The sequence below is a fragment of the Sciurus carolinensis genome, chromosome 5, assembly GCF_902686445.1.
Source record: "Sciurus carolinensis chromosome 5, mSciCar1.2, whole genome shotgun sequence".
Taxonomy (NCBI): Eukaryota; Metazoa; Chordata; class Mammalia; order Rodentia; family Sciuridae; genus Sciurus; species Sciurus carolinensis.
In genome coordinates, this window is record NC_062217.1 from 61,476,664 (window position 1) to 61,494,299 (window position 17,636).

General features: G+C 34.9%; 1 long non-coding RNA gene and 1 pseudogene across 1 annotated transcript in view; both read left to right on the top strand.

The window, feature by feature from the left end:
• LOC124985039 (uncharacterized) overlaps positions 1 to 3,742 on the top strand; it is a 75,522-nt gene extending 71,780 nt beyond the window's left edge. The window contains exons 4-5 of the long non-coding RNA XR_007108787.1: positions 680 to 792; positions 3,357 to 3,742. This is a non-coding gene — a long non-coding RNA (uncharacterized LOC124985039). The remainder of the gene's footprint in view (positions 1 to 679; positions 793 to 3,356) is intronic.
• A 4,343-nt stretch (positions 3,743 to 8,085) lies between these two features.
• LOC124985038 (WD repeat-containing protein 20-like) lies at positions 8,086 to 9,847 on the top strand (annotated as a pseudogene).
• Positions 9,848 to 17,636: the final 7,789 nt, after the last annotated feature.

A 17,636-nucleotide genomic window follows, 5' to 3' on the forward strand; every position in this document is an offset into this window, starting at 1 on the left:
AAATGGTTTCCATTGAGAAATATTTTATAGCCTGCCTTCAAAGTTTTCAAAATTGATGTTCTTCCATAGGAGAATTGATAGACAGCAATACATATGTCCTATGTCATTCTGTCACTCTTGTACCAACAACATGATTGAGGTAGTGGGCCTTTTCTTTTCCATAAGACATCTTTTTCATTCTTTGACATACATAGGTTTTGAAAAAAAGTATCAAGTTTTTTGATATTGATCCTTACTGCTCTCCAGGGCCTAGCAACATGATAGCATTAGGTTGGTAGGTTAGGACGATGCTCCTTGGGATGGTGAAGGAGTTTTGGAGGCTGTGGGACACAGCAGGACATAATATGTAAGAAAAATGTAAGCACTGATCTATCACTGAGGTAGTACAGTAATATCTGTTCTTTCTTGTTTGCAAGAAAATCAAATGGTTCCTGTAGATTTTGTTCCCTATATGGAAAATGTTATCTTCAGATGCCATATGTGACACTTTCCTATTCTTTGCTGTGACAAATTAAAACAAAATTAGTGACTTAAATCAACATATATTTATTATCTTTTATTTCTGTAAGTCACAAATCCAAAATAGACCTCACTGGACTAAAATTGAGGTGTCAGATGAACTGTTTGTCTCAGAGTTTTGGAGGTTTCAGTTCTTGATTGATTTGCCTTGTTGCTCTAGACTTGTTTCCAGTCAGCATATCATTGAAGCAGCATGTGGCAGAACCATTCACCTCATGGCAAAGAAGAGAAAGAGAAGAGGAAGAGATCAAGATGCCACACTACCCTTCGAGGGTATGCTGCCAGTGACCTAGATCCTCCCACAAAGTCCACTTCTTAAAGGTTCCTCTAAGAGAATTATGGGATGGGGCCAAGTCTTTAACACAATTGTCTTTGACCAATGTTCTAGATCTAAACTACAGCAATCTGCAAAATTCTATTTGTCACATAATGTAATAATTTCACAGATTATGGGGATTAGAAAATGGGCAATATGGGGTGGTCATTATTTTTTCCTATAGCATCATATTATCAATTATATTTCAAACAACAGTCTCATTTGAGTCACCAAGTTAGATTTTTCTTTAGGAAAATTCAAATATTTTACCAACAGATATTGAGAAATTGAACTATGATGGAGAAAACTGTGCTAGTGATTTTCCACACTCTGATGATTAAAATAACCTTTTATATTCCCTCAAGAAACATAATATGATGATGACATTAATGATGATAATGATGATTTGACTGGAACAAAATCCTCCATTGACTTTCAGCTGTCTCTTTATATTACAACGTGTTTTAGAGGCTAAGGAGCCATTGTTAGAATATTCACATTTGTTATATTTTCAATGACCACTTGAATTATCAAAAATTAGAAACAGAGTCTATAAGTTTTTCTCTCACAAATTTCACTCTCATTGACACATAAAAATATTCTGGGTGTCCAGTAATTATATTTAGAGCAATTTCTCTCAAACTCTTGATATTTTAGTTTTCTTAATACACTTATCTATGGGAAATATGAGTAAGTTAAAAATAGGCACATGACATTTCTAGTGCTTTTCCTAAAATGCGCCTTGCACATCAAGGCAGACTGAAAGTAAACCACAGGACTAGTAAATGAAGTCAATTACGTGACTTTTGTGAGAGTTTTTTATTTTTATTTTTTTTACATGTGAATTGAGACAAAAGAGGACTATTTGGGCAGTTTAGTATTGTTTGGTTTATAACTCCAGTAGTTTAGCTGATTTTTAATTTAATATCTGCAAATCTGTTGATTGTCATAGAACTCTTTGTACCATACTACTCCTTGAGTACTGATTACTGTGGGTAAACTGGAGGTTATGATGACCACACACACTTCATTTCTGAGGAGCCTAAACTCCTGTAGCTAAGGATTTTTAAAGGAAGATGAATTTCTAAAGGAGGTCGAGCAGAAGGGTTCCAAGTTCAAAGTCAGCCTCAGCAACTTAAGCCATAAGCAACTTAGCGAAGGTGATAATAAATCCCCATTGGATCATAGGCTTTTCCATCACATTCCTAAGAGGAAACTGGGAAACTGGCAAAACAACTTTCAAATATTCTTATAAATTTATATTATAATTGATACATGTGCATCTATGAGAAAGAGAGAGAGACAGAGATAGAGATAAAAAAAGGGGGGGGGCAGACAGAGACAGGGAGAGACAGAGAACCAGGTATCAGAAACTGGAGAAGAACATAAATTATTCTGGGTAGAAAGAAAACATTGCATGAGAGAAATAAAATAATCCTACCATCAGATTTGCCAGTCATCTACTTATATTAATTAAAATTTTTCAATGTCACATAGACAGCATCAGTCAGATTTTGGAAAAGATTTGTGTTATCTAATTTAGCCAGCCGAAAGAACTGTAGATGACTTTCCAGATATCAAGATAGCTTATTAAATGCAGAATCTGTGTGTGTGTGTGTGTGTGTGTGTGTGTATAAAATACATACACATGTAAGAATGCACAGTTATAGGACTGAAATAAATCAGCCGGGTGTGATGACCCATGATTGTAATCTCAACAGCACAGGAGGCCCAGCAGAAGGCTCCCAAGTTCAAAGTCAGCCTCAGCAACTTAGGCCATAAGCAACTTAGTGAGAACCCATTTCTAAATAAAAAAATAAAAAAGGGTCTGGGGATGTGGCCTAGAGGTTAAGCATCCCTGGGTTCAATCCCTGATTTAAAAAGAAGAAAAAGTCAAGCTGTGCATCTTCTTTCATCAAACATCAATACTGCGCTTGCAAAATTTCCCATTTTTTTAACCATATGATTTAGGAAAATCTCATGAATCTTTTTTGAATGTGAACTTTTTTCCTTCCTTCTGAGTATTTCAGTTCACCCTCAGGATCATAATTAAGTAATAATTCTGCTTAATATTCAGTGAAAAAAGTAATTGAAGAACGAAGTAAATTGTTTGTGATTTCCAGTGTGGGAGGGACTACCGTGATGACTTCAGAAGTTAAGACAGGAAAAGAACAGGGCTAAGATTCTGGCATTATACATCCTCTGACATATCATCATTTGATTTCCCATCCTTTCCAGAATGATATTTAACATTCATCAGAGAAAACTAACACGTTTGTGAATTTAGTTGTAGGTGTATTTTGTTGAATGTTTTATTTTCTAAAGTGGTTTTTGCCAGTCTCAGCCCCACGACCATAAGCAGTAATTCCTTCAGGAGAGCACATGAATGCCCTACATTTTATTCTTTACTTAAGGTAAACTTTTGAGAGTTGAAATAGTCATCCTATTATTTTGAATTGTTTAGAAAAATAAGAAGAAGCAGTTCGATTTTGCAGTCTGATATTTCTCATCTCTTTCACAGATCTCTGGCGACAGTTTCTTTTGTTTGGTAGCAACAACAACTTACTTTGGCTCACTTGAGTGAAAAAGGAAAAAAAAAAGATTGCATTGGAAGGCGACTGGAGTGATTGTAAACTTAAAAGAAGTAGTGAACAAACATATTTTTCAGATAGAACCTTGAGACCTTAGCCATGGGAGCTCCTGGGGATTTTGTGTAGGACCGTTCCTAAAGCACCTAAGTGCCAAACGCATTCTTTGTACCTATCAACTCAAGAATCAATTCCCTAGGAAAAGAAATCTGATTGCCCTGAACTGGAATTTTGCCCTTCTATCTGTCATCTCACACCAGAAGAAAAAGGGAAGAGACTGTATTTAACCATTGGGAGAGCCACTGGCATGAGAACCTATTAAGTTTGGAGAAAATAAACTTAGAAAATAATAAACTGAATATCAAATTCAACCATGTTCCACCTTCCTATCTGTGTATATTTATATCTAGCATTAAAAGAAAATTTAATATCACAAAATTTTCCACATTCTAATTCCTAAAGAAACTTATTTTAGTTTTTCTAATTTTTCTTATTGGAATCTTACAATTTTATCTACTTGACATTTTAAAACAATCAGCTATTCATTTAATAATAGTGATTTAAAAATTCTCTTTAAAATTTTTATTTAACTTCTTATTTCATATTATAATGTTAATTTTACTTTTTTTACATTTACTTGCTTACGTTGTTCAAATATATTCTATTTCAAATTCATAATTTCAATGAATGCATTTATTCTAGCTAAAAATACTTTTTGAAGTGTAGTATGATGTTTCATTGGAATTTTGTAGTGCTCTTTATTGAAAATTTTTCCCTATAAAAAGAAAAGTTTCACATATTCCATGAGAACTTGACAAGAATGCATTTTCTTTATCACAGTTATTTTTTACCCTCAAGATGTACTAATAATGGTTGTGAGTCAGATATTTTCACATAAATGTCTACTGAGGGGAAATAATATAAACTCATTTTAATGATAGGTTAATTTTACCAACTATATAGATTTTTATTATAATGCTGTTTCTTTTGTATATCCTGTAATGGAGTCACTAAATTGATGGCACATCTCCTGTCAAACTTGCTCTTTCTGTTTATTTAATAACATGTAATGATATCAAAGGTATGTGTTAAATTCTCTGTGACAAACTTGCATTAATTTTTTTCATTTTTTTTTGTATTTTGACTCTGTTTTTTGAAATGACACTGTATGACAGCAACTGAGGAGTGTATATTTTGTGTGAATTTTTTTAGTCATCATAAAACATCATGCTAAAACAGAGACATTAACTGATGTTCAGAACAGGATAAAGAAGCACATGCTTACTTTTTTAAGCAATTGAGATTTTTTTCTTCAGCAAAATCTGATGAGAACCGTGTGTTAGGTAGCAGTTGGCAAAGTAAAATAATTTTAAAGAAGTTGATATTCTTTTCAGATAAATATATTCTATAATTCAACAGAGTATTTTTTCCTCATTCAAGTCCTATATGATTCGCATGTTACACCTGTTTGACAGATGTTGAAATAATGAATACCATACTCTGTGTTAATTTTGTGATGGTATCAGCTCTTATATATGGTTTCCCAAACATTTCTGGACTTGAACTTGAAACCTGTGGATTTAGTTCTAAACGTTACAACATTTAGTCCATTATTGAGACACTTTCAACATTTGTTGAGCAATCTTTTCTTTTAATGCTACCGCTGAACCAACCTTCAAAATTCAAACAGGTTCAGCAATTTATTTAATTTTTTAAATTTGAAAGATACCTATTTTTTTTAGAGAGTTCCACATTTGTAATAGCATCTCTTGATTCACATATTATCCTTTCCTCTTTTTTTAAAAAAAATTGCAGTTACATAACAACACAAAAAGTTAATTTATAGTGAAAATCCATTTTTTTCATGTCCTTTTATTCTAGTTTTATTCCTGACCCATCAATTAATGAGAAACTAGAAGGGAGCAAAGTACAGGGAACTAAGTTGTCCTATATAGTTTAATAGTCATTAAATATCTAAAAACTATTCCATATTCTTCTTTAGGGCTTGAGAAACTTTTGTCCATCTCCTGCCTCTTATTTTTAATTAAAGTTTTACTAGAATATCCATTAATTTATACATGTACTTCTTTTCAAACATAATGACAGAGATGATTGGCAGACTTAGATATTATTCACAGAGACATCACTGACTGTTTTCTGATTTTTTTTTTTCTTTTTACAGATCTTTAAGTTTGAAGACTCCTTTTATGTGGTCTTCTATTCCTTGTACTTTTCAGCCTAAAATGGTATCCAGCTCTACTAGTGATAAGAAAATAGCTGGAGTCTTGTATACAATAATGTTTGTTATCTTGAGATGCTGGGGAAATGTCTTCTGTCCAAGTAGATGGTTGTTGCTTTTCTACTATTCAAAACCAAATTTTACCCTTTATGTACATATGTTCTTGACTTCTAGTGATGTTATGTCCATAAAAATTCATTGCAGATAGAAAGTTTCCTACGTTAAAATGCATTTAATATACCTAACCTTCCAAACATAGTAGTACAGAATAAGTTGTTTCCCCTCATGATTGCTTGGCTGATGGAGAGTAGGGATTCCTGCTGCTGCCACAACCCAGAAAGTACTATTACCCCATTTTGTTATTGGGAAAAGATCAATGCTCAAAATTCAAAGTACTATTTTTACTGAATGTATATCAATTGCACATCACAATAAAGTTGAAAAATTACAAGTTGAATCATCCATTTTAAGATGAGGACCATCTATACTTGTTTCTGGTTGTTTGCACTTTGCTCAGGGCTAGTTTGGAGGATCCTTCTGAATCTAGATTTTTTGAGTTGAGTTTGCCAATGGGTTATTTATCAGCAAATGCTACATACCTACTTGGAGAATACCTTGACCTTTTGGCAACATCTGGAAAACTCCCAAGCTGACTTCCACACCTTACTAAAAAAAAAAAAAAAAAAAAAAAAAGGAAGGGAAATTAAAATCCTAGTTATCAGTGCTAAACATAAAGAACTTTTATTGCTGCTCAGTGATCCATTTATGGTCTAGCATATGATGGATGAGGGTATTGAGTGCAGGCATATGGCAAAGCACACTGATGGTTGATTAGAGGACTAATATAGGAAAAAGGCTATAGTTCTTTTGACCTTGAAGTTTACTTTTGAAATTAATAAAACAGATAATCAAGATTTTAAATCTGATTATATTCCATTTTTTTTATTCACTATCCCAAGACTACAATCAACACCTGTTTACCTTTTACTTCTTTGCATCATGTTCTTCTGGTTCTTGGGTTTATATTATTCTTGGTAGTGGGTTAGAGTATCTTATCTAAAGCATATTAACTTATGAACTTTTTCTGAAGTTTGTTTTTGTGACTTAGAGAAGAATACAGGGAAATGAGTAAAAAGAATAATTATTTTGTGCATTTTGTAATAAAACCATAACAAATTACCACAAACTTAGTGACCTAAAACAACACCAATATCTTAAACTATAATATTTTGGTCTCATTTCTGATGTGAATGTCATGTTAGTAAAATTTGGCATTGGTAGATTGTGCTTCTCTCTTGATGCTCAGGGAAGAATTTGTCTTTTCCAGCTTTTAGAGTTCATTCACATTCCTTGTCCTCCAACCTCTTCCTCTGTCTTCAAAGTAAGCAAGGTAACATCTCTATTTTTCAAGACTTCTTTCTCTGTGACTAGCAAGGGAAGCTTCACATTTAGAGAGCCACGTAATTAGATTGGGTTCACTTAAACAGTACAAACCAATCTCCTCATCCCAATTTCCATGAGGTGATCAAATCCACACAGTCCTGTGTTTTTTCATAAGGCAGGTTCAAGGATTAGGATTTGGATACTCTGATGGATCATTATTTTCTCTGCTATTATCATTAATTAACATGGTAAAAAGAGTTAAATGTGCCATTTTCTAAAATTGTCCTTGTATTTCTACATTATTTCATTGTCACTATTTTCTCACTTTCCCTTCTTTGACTCAAATATCACAGAGATAATTAACAACTCAATCAAAGCATGTTTTAGTTAGCTTTTTTGTCAGTGTCATCAAAACACCTAACAAGAAAAATTTAGAGGAGGTTTAACTGGAGCTCGTAATTTCAGAGGTCTCAGTTCTTAGATAGTCAACCCCACTGTTGTGGGCCCAAGGTAGCATATCATCAGGGAAGCGTCCAAAGGAGAAAATTCATCGCCTTCACGGTAGTAAGGATCCAGAGACAGGGAACAGAAGGGGCAGTAGGGCAGATGCATGCTTCCGTGGCATGCCACAGTGAGCCACCTCTTCCAGCTAAGTCTCCACCTGCTAACAGTTACCACCTAGTTAATCCTTCAAACTAGAATGAACTGATTAGGTTACAGTTTTCATAATCTAATTGTTTTACTCTGAATATTCCTGCATTAACTAGAGCTTTTGGGGGACACCTGATATCTAAACCATAAAAATGCAGATTAATATTTATGATTTTTTTTTTTAAGTTTGCATTGCCCAATTTTTGGAAGAACACTGTTAAATGTTAAATGTCTCAAATAAATCTGACCACATGATCCAATACAAACTGACTAAAATAAAAAGAATTTGTGCACAGAACTAAAGACTTAGGAAGTGCGGGGACCGCGCCTGCGCAGTGGGTGTGATCCGGGCACTTAGGGCAGGATGGTCGTTGCTTTTCAAGTTGGCAGCAGAGGGAGGAGGGAAGGAAATGAACGAGATTAAGATCCAATGCACCACCTGGGATAGTCTGCACAAGCTACTGCCACACTCAGAGAACAGCCGGCCAGCCAGGTGCCCTTCGGCTCGCAGGGATTCGACCCTGTCTGGGTCTCCTTGGTCAACCTCAATGATCAGCCTCAAGGACCAGTCTGGCAACGGTGACCGCTCTTGCTTCAATACGGCTTGGAAGCTCTACTTCTGTATCTGCAAGGGAGTCCGCAGATATCCTAGGGATTGAACCCAGGTCCTTGTGCATATTGAGCACACACTTTACCACCGAGCAATAACCACTGCTGACTTGAGTAAACCAATAGATAAAAGGATTTACAAAGGAACACAGTCTCCTTCTCATGACTTCAACCACCTAACAGCCACAACGAAAAGTGTCTCTCTCCTTGTGGGCTTTTCCCCAGGCAAAGTCCAGCTTATAGACCCAATCAAAAAAGAAACTAGCAACTATTTAATGAGGAAAGACTAGTAGCCAAGGCGTGTGTAACCTGTGTCAAATTGGGTGCCCGGTTCGGAAAGACTTTTTGCTGGAGCCATTTCCAATGGTAACATGTACTTTTATAATGTGGAGCACACTTGTGGCACCACTGTCCCCCCCACTACCAGCTTCTGAAGCAGGAGAGAGCTTTGCCGTGCACACTTGCAGGAGGAAATCCACGAGGAACCCTCTCTTTAAATGGATGGTGGGCGAGAGGAGTTTGCTTTCTTCCCAGATGTCAAGTTCTTAGCAAGCGTGAGCTAGGGCGGGTTTCTATGGGTGTTCGATTTCGACTCGGTGGAGCTGCATGGAATGATGAAAAGATACTTAGAGGGACTTGCTGTGTCTCTGTGTGTGTGTGTGTGTGTGTGTGTGTGTGTGTGTGCTGGAACCCAGACACCAAGAATATTGTGACAGGTGGAGAGGACTACTTGATGACAGTCTGGTCCTTTGTAGACTGTTGAGTAATAGCTAAAGGCCACCGGCACAAATCGTGGATTGATGTTGTGTCATTCGATCCCTTTATTACTAGCATAGAAGAAAGTGACCCTATGGAGTTTAGTGGCAGTGATGAGGATTTCCAGGACCTTCTTCATTTTGACAGAGATCGAGCAAACAGTACACAGTCCCTGCTGTCCAAGCGGACCTTTACCGACTGGTTGGTTTCAGTGGGCCAGGACACACCACTGTGTTTATGGGACCTTATGGAAGACAACCTTTTCCCTCACCAACCCCTCTCAAGAACAAGGACACACACAAATGTAATGAATAACACATGTCCTCCTGTTGAAAGTACTGGGAAGTGTCACAGCGCCCGGGAATTCTGTGCCTCCTCTGCTGCCTTGGTCCAACAGCCTTACCCACTCGCAGGTCTTCAAACCCGCAACAAAAGCAGCGTTTTGGATGGGGCCATTGCCTCTGGTGTCAGCAAATTTGCAACTCTTGTGCTGCACAACCACAAGGAGAGGCACCAGGAGAAAGACCACAAACGAAAACTTAACATTTCTAGCAAGAGCAGTGACAAACTGAATCTAGTTACTAAAACCAAAGCGGACCCAGCTAAAATTTTGGGAACGCCCCTGTGTCCTGGAATGGAAGACGTTCCCTTGTTAGAGACGCTGATCTGTAAAAGGCACATGAAAGACTATTAATTTTTCTTGAAGACTGTATAGTCGCTGCTTGTCAGGAGGCATTTATTTGCACACGGGGAAGTCCTGGTAAAGTGGTAAGTTTTAATCCTTAATCCTGCACTAGATCTAGAACTTGAATAGGTAGTGATTTTTTTGTTTTTTGTTTTCCTTGTGGAAGGAGTCGGATGTACAATGAATGTGAATGACACTTCTTATTCGTAATGAAAATCCAAATGAACCAGAGCCATAATTCTGGATACTGCATGGAATGTAATTCTGAATCATTTGATAATTCACGTTAGCACATTTAAAAAATGTATAATCAAACTAACTGCCAGATGAGTCAGTCATCCTTTTGGGAGTATATAGAGCCCCAAGATTAGCACTCCTATTTCAGACTATTTAAATTTTAGGTAAATCATGACACTGGGAGGGGGCAGACAATGACTTTAAAATGCTAAAATTGGTGTTTTAACTGGTATATTTTTGCTTAACTACTTAAGTAGATTATTGTAAGCCTGACCAGTGTGTGTTCAGTACCAATAGCCATCAATTGTCATTTATATCCAGTTTTTTATCTTAATCATAAAATGTTTAGGAATCTATGAAATTTAATGTTAGAACAAAGTGTTCATCAGGGTTGATTGATATTATTTTTACATTATTCTGGCAATCCACTGAAAGAGAATAGCCTTAATTTTTAAAATCCATTTTAGTCATTTTATGACAATTAAAATTGTTTAATAAACATATTTTTTCAAAAAAATACACTAAAGATATAGAATTGACTTAAGGTACAAATTAACCTAGAAATTAGATTAAATCAAATGTTTCATTTCACAACTTGGTTTCCCTTGTTCTACTTCAATTCTCATTGCCTGGTGGTTTCAAGAAAATCATACTTAGCTCAAAAATTAAATATTTTCAGATAAAGTCCTATGAGGAATAGTGTGGATTTCTACCAAAGTCCAAGGGGGGGGGGACTTGTCCCAGTGTTTCTAAATGAGTCAAAGACCATACTCTGAACCAATTGCTTTGCTTAGGAATATAAGCTCAAAAGCACTTGTTACATTGCTGAAATGGTAATAGAGGTCCATCTGAATTAAATTTACTTTTAAGGGTGAAATGTCAAGAGGAATGATTTCCAGAGGAAAATTGGAGCACAATTAACAGAAATGATTTTCTCTATTTAAACAGTTGATTTCTTCTATTTTTGCTCATGCAAATTCTCCAGTCTATCCCCTTCCTCAATTACATATTGCACTCAACTAGATGATACTCATTCACAGCTGGATATATTTCTTAGTAGTTTACTTTGGCTGAATTTCTGATGCATTTATTTCTACTCTATTTTCTCAATATAGACAACCTGTCTTATCTATGAAGGATTTTCTTAAGTCACATTAAATGTATACATTCTTCCAAGAATTTTCCAATTCTTGTTCTTATTCCATAGTATGCATGTTTAGTATTGTATACTTTTGAGAGAACTCTCTTACTATGTCACACCATGTGTCAATTTCTCTCTCTCAAAAAAGTGGTAAATAATTTGAAAGTTCCACCAACATGCATGTCACTTAATACATTGAAGTGCTTAGATTCATTATTGCAAAATAAATCATATCCTCTGTCCTGATCACATTCTGAAAAAAGTAAGAGATACTATATTACCTTTATTACTGATTAAGTTTTTCAAAGCCTTTTCTTGAAAAAGAGAAACAAACAGTGTTGCAGACAATTATCAGTCTTTTAGTCAAATTTATAAGATAGTACCTCAGGAATATAGGGATTGCAGAGCAGTCACAATAATCTATGAATATTCACTCACAAATATGGCACTCAGAAGGAAAACAATTTAAAATAGAGAAAAATTGAAGATGCAAATTATCTAGATGGTTGGTGGATTAGCCCCATTCAATGAAGCAATATGTGCTAATATATGTGATTCACCAACCAAATAACACGTTCTTCTAACATGGGGAAAAAATTAGTAATATGTAGGTCAGAGGTTCTTTAGCACAGTGAAGTCTACTACATATCAAAATGAGAAATGAGAAGTCTTTTTTCCAACATTATGTGGCTCCTAAATATTGGCATACTGTGTTGGATGCAGAGATTCAGTAAATATATTTTGCATCTCTGTTTTTTTGGATGGGTATCCATAGAAAAAAAGTAATCCACATGGACTCTGATGAAACTACTCAGCTTTAACATTGTAACGTAAAGTATCCATAGGCAATGTGTAAAAAATTAAAGTGCCTGTGTTCAAAAAACTTTATGCATAATGACTTGCAGTGAGTCAGAGTTTTTACACTTGCAATAATTTGTCCAACCATGTGCTTAAGAAATATGGACTCATTTAGCAAAAGTTCTCTGTAAAGATAAACAATCTGACCTCTATATTTGCTATGTGGTTTTAAAACATAATTTTTAAAATTTCCCAAGGAACTGAAAGAGTGGCATTAGTTTATGAAAGTGTTCCATAAACAACCTTTTTATTAACCCTTTTGTCCACATGAATAGTATCCTGAATATTAAGGGATTTTATTAGTTAAGAACTGCCAATTGGATCAGAACCATATTAGATCTTGGTTTCTCCAGATTCAGAGACTGCCATGTGAATATGACAAATTGGGATAGGGTGAGTAATATATAGGATATGTTTTTGTATTCTGACTTTATTTCCTCTCAGTTGAAAGGTCAAGGCTTTGTATTTTGGTGGATTACATTTAAAATGCATATTTCATAGAAGAAATTTTAGCTTTTCCCTAATGATTTAGACCATTCCTAGTCCATTCCTCTCAGAGTATTCTTTCCATATGATATTTAAGTATGCTGGCACTTCTTGAGTCAGCTATCTTGCATGTGCTTTGGTTGGCTTCAAATGTGCTGATCAATATGATTTAGGATCAACACTCTTCATAACAATAAGCTTCAAAATAGACTGGTTTAGTAATAAACCAATTATGAGTTAATAAACACTCATAACATGTGACACATCATAACAATGTTCAACTCTCTCAGCTACGACCTACATGGGGAGGGAATAAGTAACCCTAGAAGGTATGGGTCAGCTGGAAATAAAAAGTGTGGAAACGTAGTATTAAGAAATAAACACAAAAGACACAGAAATATATTAAAAGTGGGTTCTGTACTGGTGGAAAAGACCTGATGGGTCTGATCCTAACAAAGGCAAAAAGTCCAGGAATGCATTATTTATAGTGAAACACACCAAAGGAATTTGTCGAGAGGAGGGGTTCTTCAAGGTAAACAAGAAGCAAGAAAGTGTGTAGAAGTTGGCCTGATTGGGTACTTATCACTTGCACAGTAATTGTTCCTCCTCCAGGCAGCTAGTGCCACAAGGCTAGTTGGGGCAGTGGTAACTCTACCTCCAAGGAGTTGCGTTTAAACCTAGGGCTGTCTGAGCCAATAAATTCTGCAGTATCACAGAATTTTCTTTGAGCAGGATGTTTGTCAAGGCAATGAAGCAGTCTCAGATCAGTGAGATTACATCCAGAGTTTGCCAAGGGGCCTACCTCCGTGTTAGAGATGGCTCAGACATGCCAACAATTGGTTCTCAGCTTCCCAGACAACCCATTATTATGTAATTGATGAAAGTGTGAGCAAATATGTGTCTGTGGAATAGAGAACTGTTAACTGTTTCTAATACACAAAAAATTAAATTTTTCTGAAATGTTATTTATATACTTGAGTCTATATCTCTGATATCTATACAGGTCACACATGGTGTTATAAAAATAAATATGTGCCTGTAACCCCAGTCACTGGGTAGGCTGAGGCAGGATGTTCTTGAATTCAAAGCTAGCCTCAGCAAAAGCCAGGCGCTAACCAGTTTAGTGAGAACCTGTCTCTAAATAAAATACAAAATAGGGCTGGGGATGTGGCCCAGTGGTTGAATGGCCCTGATTTCAATCCATGTTACCTTCACTCTCTCCCCCAAATAGGAGATATGGGATATGTTATGGGAATTTGGAGCAATATGTGTAAATTAATAGTTCATGAACGTAGTTCCAGGGGATTTTGGAGTCATCTGAGGTGTACTTATCACTTTTGCTTTCTAAGTAAAAAGAAAATAAAATATGCATTTACAGTTTACTTTTGAGGAAAAACAAATAAGTATTTGAAGACTCGTCATAATGATTAGAAACCAAGGAGAGCTTAAAGGTATTGACTATATTGTGATGATGAACCCTAGTGTGAAACTGACTTTTTTTTAAATGTAAGAGAATTTTTAAATTTTTTGTTTGTTTGTTTTTACTACAATTATTTGATGATGAAATCACTGGATAAAACTAGGTGTTTTTATGACATAAGTAATGGGAACACGAGCATTGAACAGCAATTATTTTATACATCACAAGGAATTGTGCCAACTATTTTGTACATTTTAAACAGTGCACTTTTGAATAATAACAAATAAGTTATTCTTATAGAATAAAAATGTGCTTATTAACAATTAAAAACTCTTTGAATAAACAGAAATAGCTACTGAGAATTTCCACTCTTTTGTTAACGTTCAGTAATTTAGAGATGTCTTTCCATTATCTCCTTGTCTGTGATTTCTGATTATAAGTCTCATCATTACTGTCACCGTTCTCTAGTTTCAAGACGTTTTCTTTCATTTTCAGCTCTTTATGTCTGATGTCATTTGTATTTTTACTGTTATTGATATGCTATAGATTTTCTCTATACTGTATTGGGCTCAGTGGGGATTTCACTTTAGATTTAATGTTTTTTACCATTATTTCTTCAAATGTATTACTGTCTTATTAATTCTAATTTAGTTATGTGTCTCCAGTTGCACACATCTTAAACTATTGGTCATCACCCCAGAGGTGGGTAAAATGTTTTAAGAATCTCTTTATATTTTTCATTTGATCTATTTTTAAATTAATTGATTATCTGCAATGATTATTCTATTGTTAAGGTCATGCAATGCATTTTTTCTCAAGTTTTTAACTTCAGAGTGATCATATTTCATTTCTGCAATTTCTACCTACCTCTTTTTAGGTGTTTCTACATCATCTTCATTCACTTATTTGTTATAAGTTCACATATGACTTGATTATTTTATAATTGCTCTTCTAATGTTTCTAGAATATTCCACATTTTGGTTGATTCGGGAGATAATTTATATGTTTTTTCCTTTGGAAAATTATGCCATAATTTTCTGCTTATTGACTCTTTAGTAAAATTTGCTCATATCTTGGTCATTATGAATAATATTTAGGACAAAGCTATAATCTACCTCTTAACAGTGTTGATATTTATTATCATGCAGAAAATCTGACCAGACCTAAGCTCTAAATTCTGCCTCTCTTGTAATAGGATGTAACGAAACTCTATTCCATTGGTTTAGTCTTCCAGCTTACTGATGTCTGTTTAGTATAATGGAACATCTTTTTTTTTAATTCATTTTTATTGTAAACAAATGGGCTACATCTTGTTTCTCTGTTTGTACATGAAGTAGAGGCATACCATTTGTGTAATCATACATTTACCTAGGGTAATAGTTTTTGATTCATTCTGTTATTTTTTTTCTCTCTCCCCTCCCCTCCCACCCCTCTTATCCCTCTATAGAGTCCCTCCTTCCTCCATTCTTCCCCCCTTCCCGCCCCCTATATGTGTCATCATCCATTTATCAGCAAGATCATTCATCCTTTGGTTTTTGAGATTGGCTTATCTCACTTAGCATGATATTCTCCAACTGAATACATTTGCCTGCAAATGCCATAATTTTATTATTCTTTATGGCTGAGTATTATTCCATGGTATGTATATACCACAGTTTCTTTATCCATTCATCAATTGAGGGGCATCTAGGTTGGTTCCACAATCTGGCTATTGTGAATTGAACAGCTGTGAACATTGATGTGGCTGTATTTCTGTAGTATGCTGATTGTAAGTCCTTTGGTTATAGGCCAAGGAGTGGGATAGCTGGGTCAAATGGTGGTTCCATTTCAAGTGTTCTAAGGAATCTGCACACTGCTTTTCAGAGTGGCTGCACTAATTTGCAGCCCCACCAGCAATATATGAGTGTACCTTTTTCCCCACATCCTCTCCAACACCTATTTTTGCTTGTATTCTTGATAATTGCCATTCTAATTGGGGTGAGATGGAATCTTAGGGTAGTTTTGATTTGCATTTCTCTTATTACTGGAGATGTTGAACATTTTTTCATATATCTGTTGATTGCTTGTACATCTTCTTCTGTGAAGTGTCTGTTCATATCCTTAGCCCATTTGTTGATTGGGTTATTTGTATTCTTGTAGAGTTTTTGAGTTCTTTATATATTCTGGAAATTAGTGCTCTATCTGAAGTATGAGTGGCAAAGATATTCTCCCACTCTGTAGGTCTCTCTTCACATTACTGATAGTTTCCTTTGCTGAGAGAAAGCTTATTAGTTTGAATCTATCCCAGTTGTTGATTCTTGCTTTTATTTCTTGTGCAATGGGAGTCCTGTTAAGGAAGTCTGATCCTAAGCCAACAAGTTGAAGATTTGACCTACTTTTTCTTCTATAAGATGCAGGGTCTCTGGTCTGATTTCAAGGTCCATGATATAATGGAACATCTTGATGACTATGTATGACCGGGGAAAGATTTTGGACAGTTTGTATAGAAAATTTGTATCTCTTCCTTGGTAGTTCATTTTTTTCTCATATTTCCCGTGCTAGTCAGAGGTGCAGTTCACAAATATAATGCTCTAATTCCCAATGCTGGTGAGATAGCAATGTTCTGATTTATTTCCATCTTTCCTGGTTAGGCCCACTGGAGAGTTCCCTCAGGTAAAAAGTCACATATTTGCAAACTGTACCCAATTTAATTACCTTTTTCCAACAAATAACAGGTATCATTGTGTAACAGAAAGTTTATTTTTAATTATTAAATTGTATTTTACAATAAAGGCATTTTAAAAAGTAAAACTTAGCACAACTTAAAAACTTTCTCCAACCAACAAACTAGAGAAATTTTTAAAAATTCAAGAGTTGATATGAATGAGGAAAACTAAATATCCATGTAGAAAAAGGGTATTGTCTTATTCATACAAAATAAAGCTTTGGTTTTATGGTAAATAATTTAATTATTAGCTATCATTATTCTCATCTGCAAACTAGAGATGATAATAATAATAGCATATTTCTCCTCAAATCACTGAGATAAATATTTAAAGTATTTTGCTGAGTGTCTCTCATATAATAAGATTTCAATAAAGGTCAGTTATAATTTTTTTATTGCTATAGTTATTAGCCTCATTCTTATTATATTAGAACTAGTATAGTTCTTAATCTTTCGAAAAACTCAATGCTTTTTAGAAAATAAAGTTGTTTCTATAAAACTTATCGTGTTTCCTCCATCCTGTGCTTCAATTTACAGATGCATAGTATGCTAATTTTTACTTTGATTGAAAAGATCAGTTTATACTAAATATCTTCCTTAAGAGTTTTAATTTTGGCTTAAAGGCACCATGTCGGTAGGGAAGCACATAAATGGCATGTTTCGAGGGGACTCCTACATGATATTATGTGATGGTTTGATAAAAAAAAAAAAAACAACTAGTGACTATCAGATATTTTCTGTGTATATAATCATGATATCAAGAACTTAAAATATTTTTTTCCTTTAAGTTTTAAGCCTGGTACAAAACTCAATGCATTTTTGAAGGTTTTAAGTTTACAAGTTTTAGATAAATTTTATACATTTGTGTGTGTGTGTGTGTGTGTGTAGATTTTCTAATCAGATTCTCACTTTGAGATGTGATCAGTAGTAATGATATTGTTATTCTTTATTTGAGAAACCTGAAGTTTCATACCTGCCAAAGCTTGGCATTGTAAAGTGACAGAGCCACTGCAACCATTTCTGTCTGCATAAGAACACCTGTCA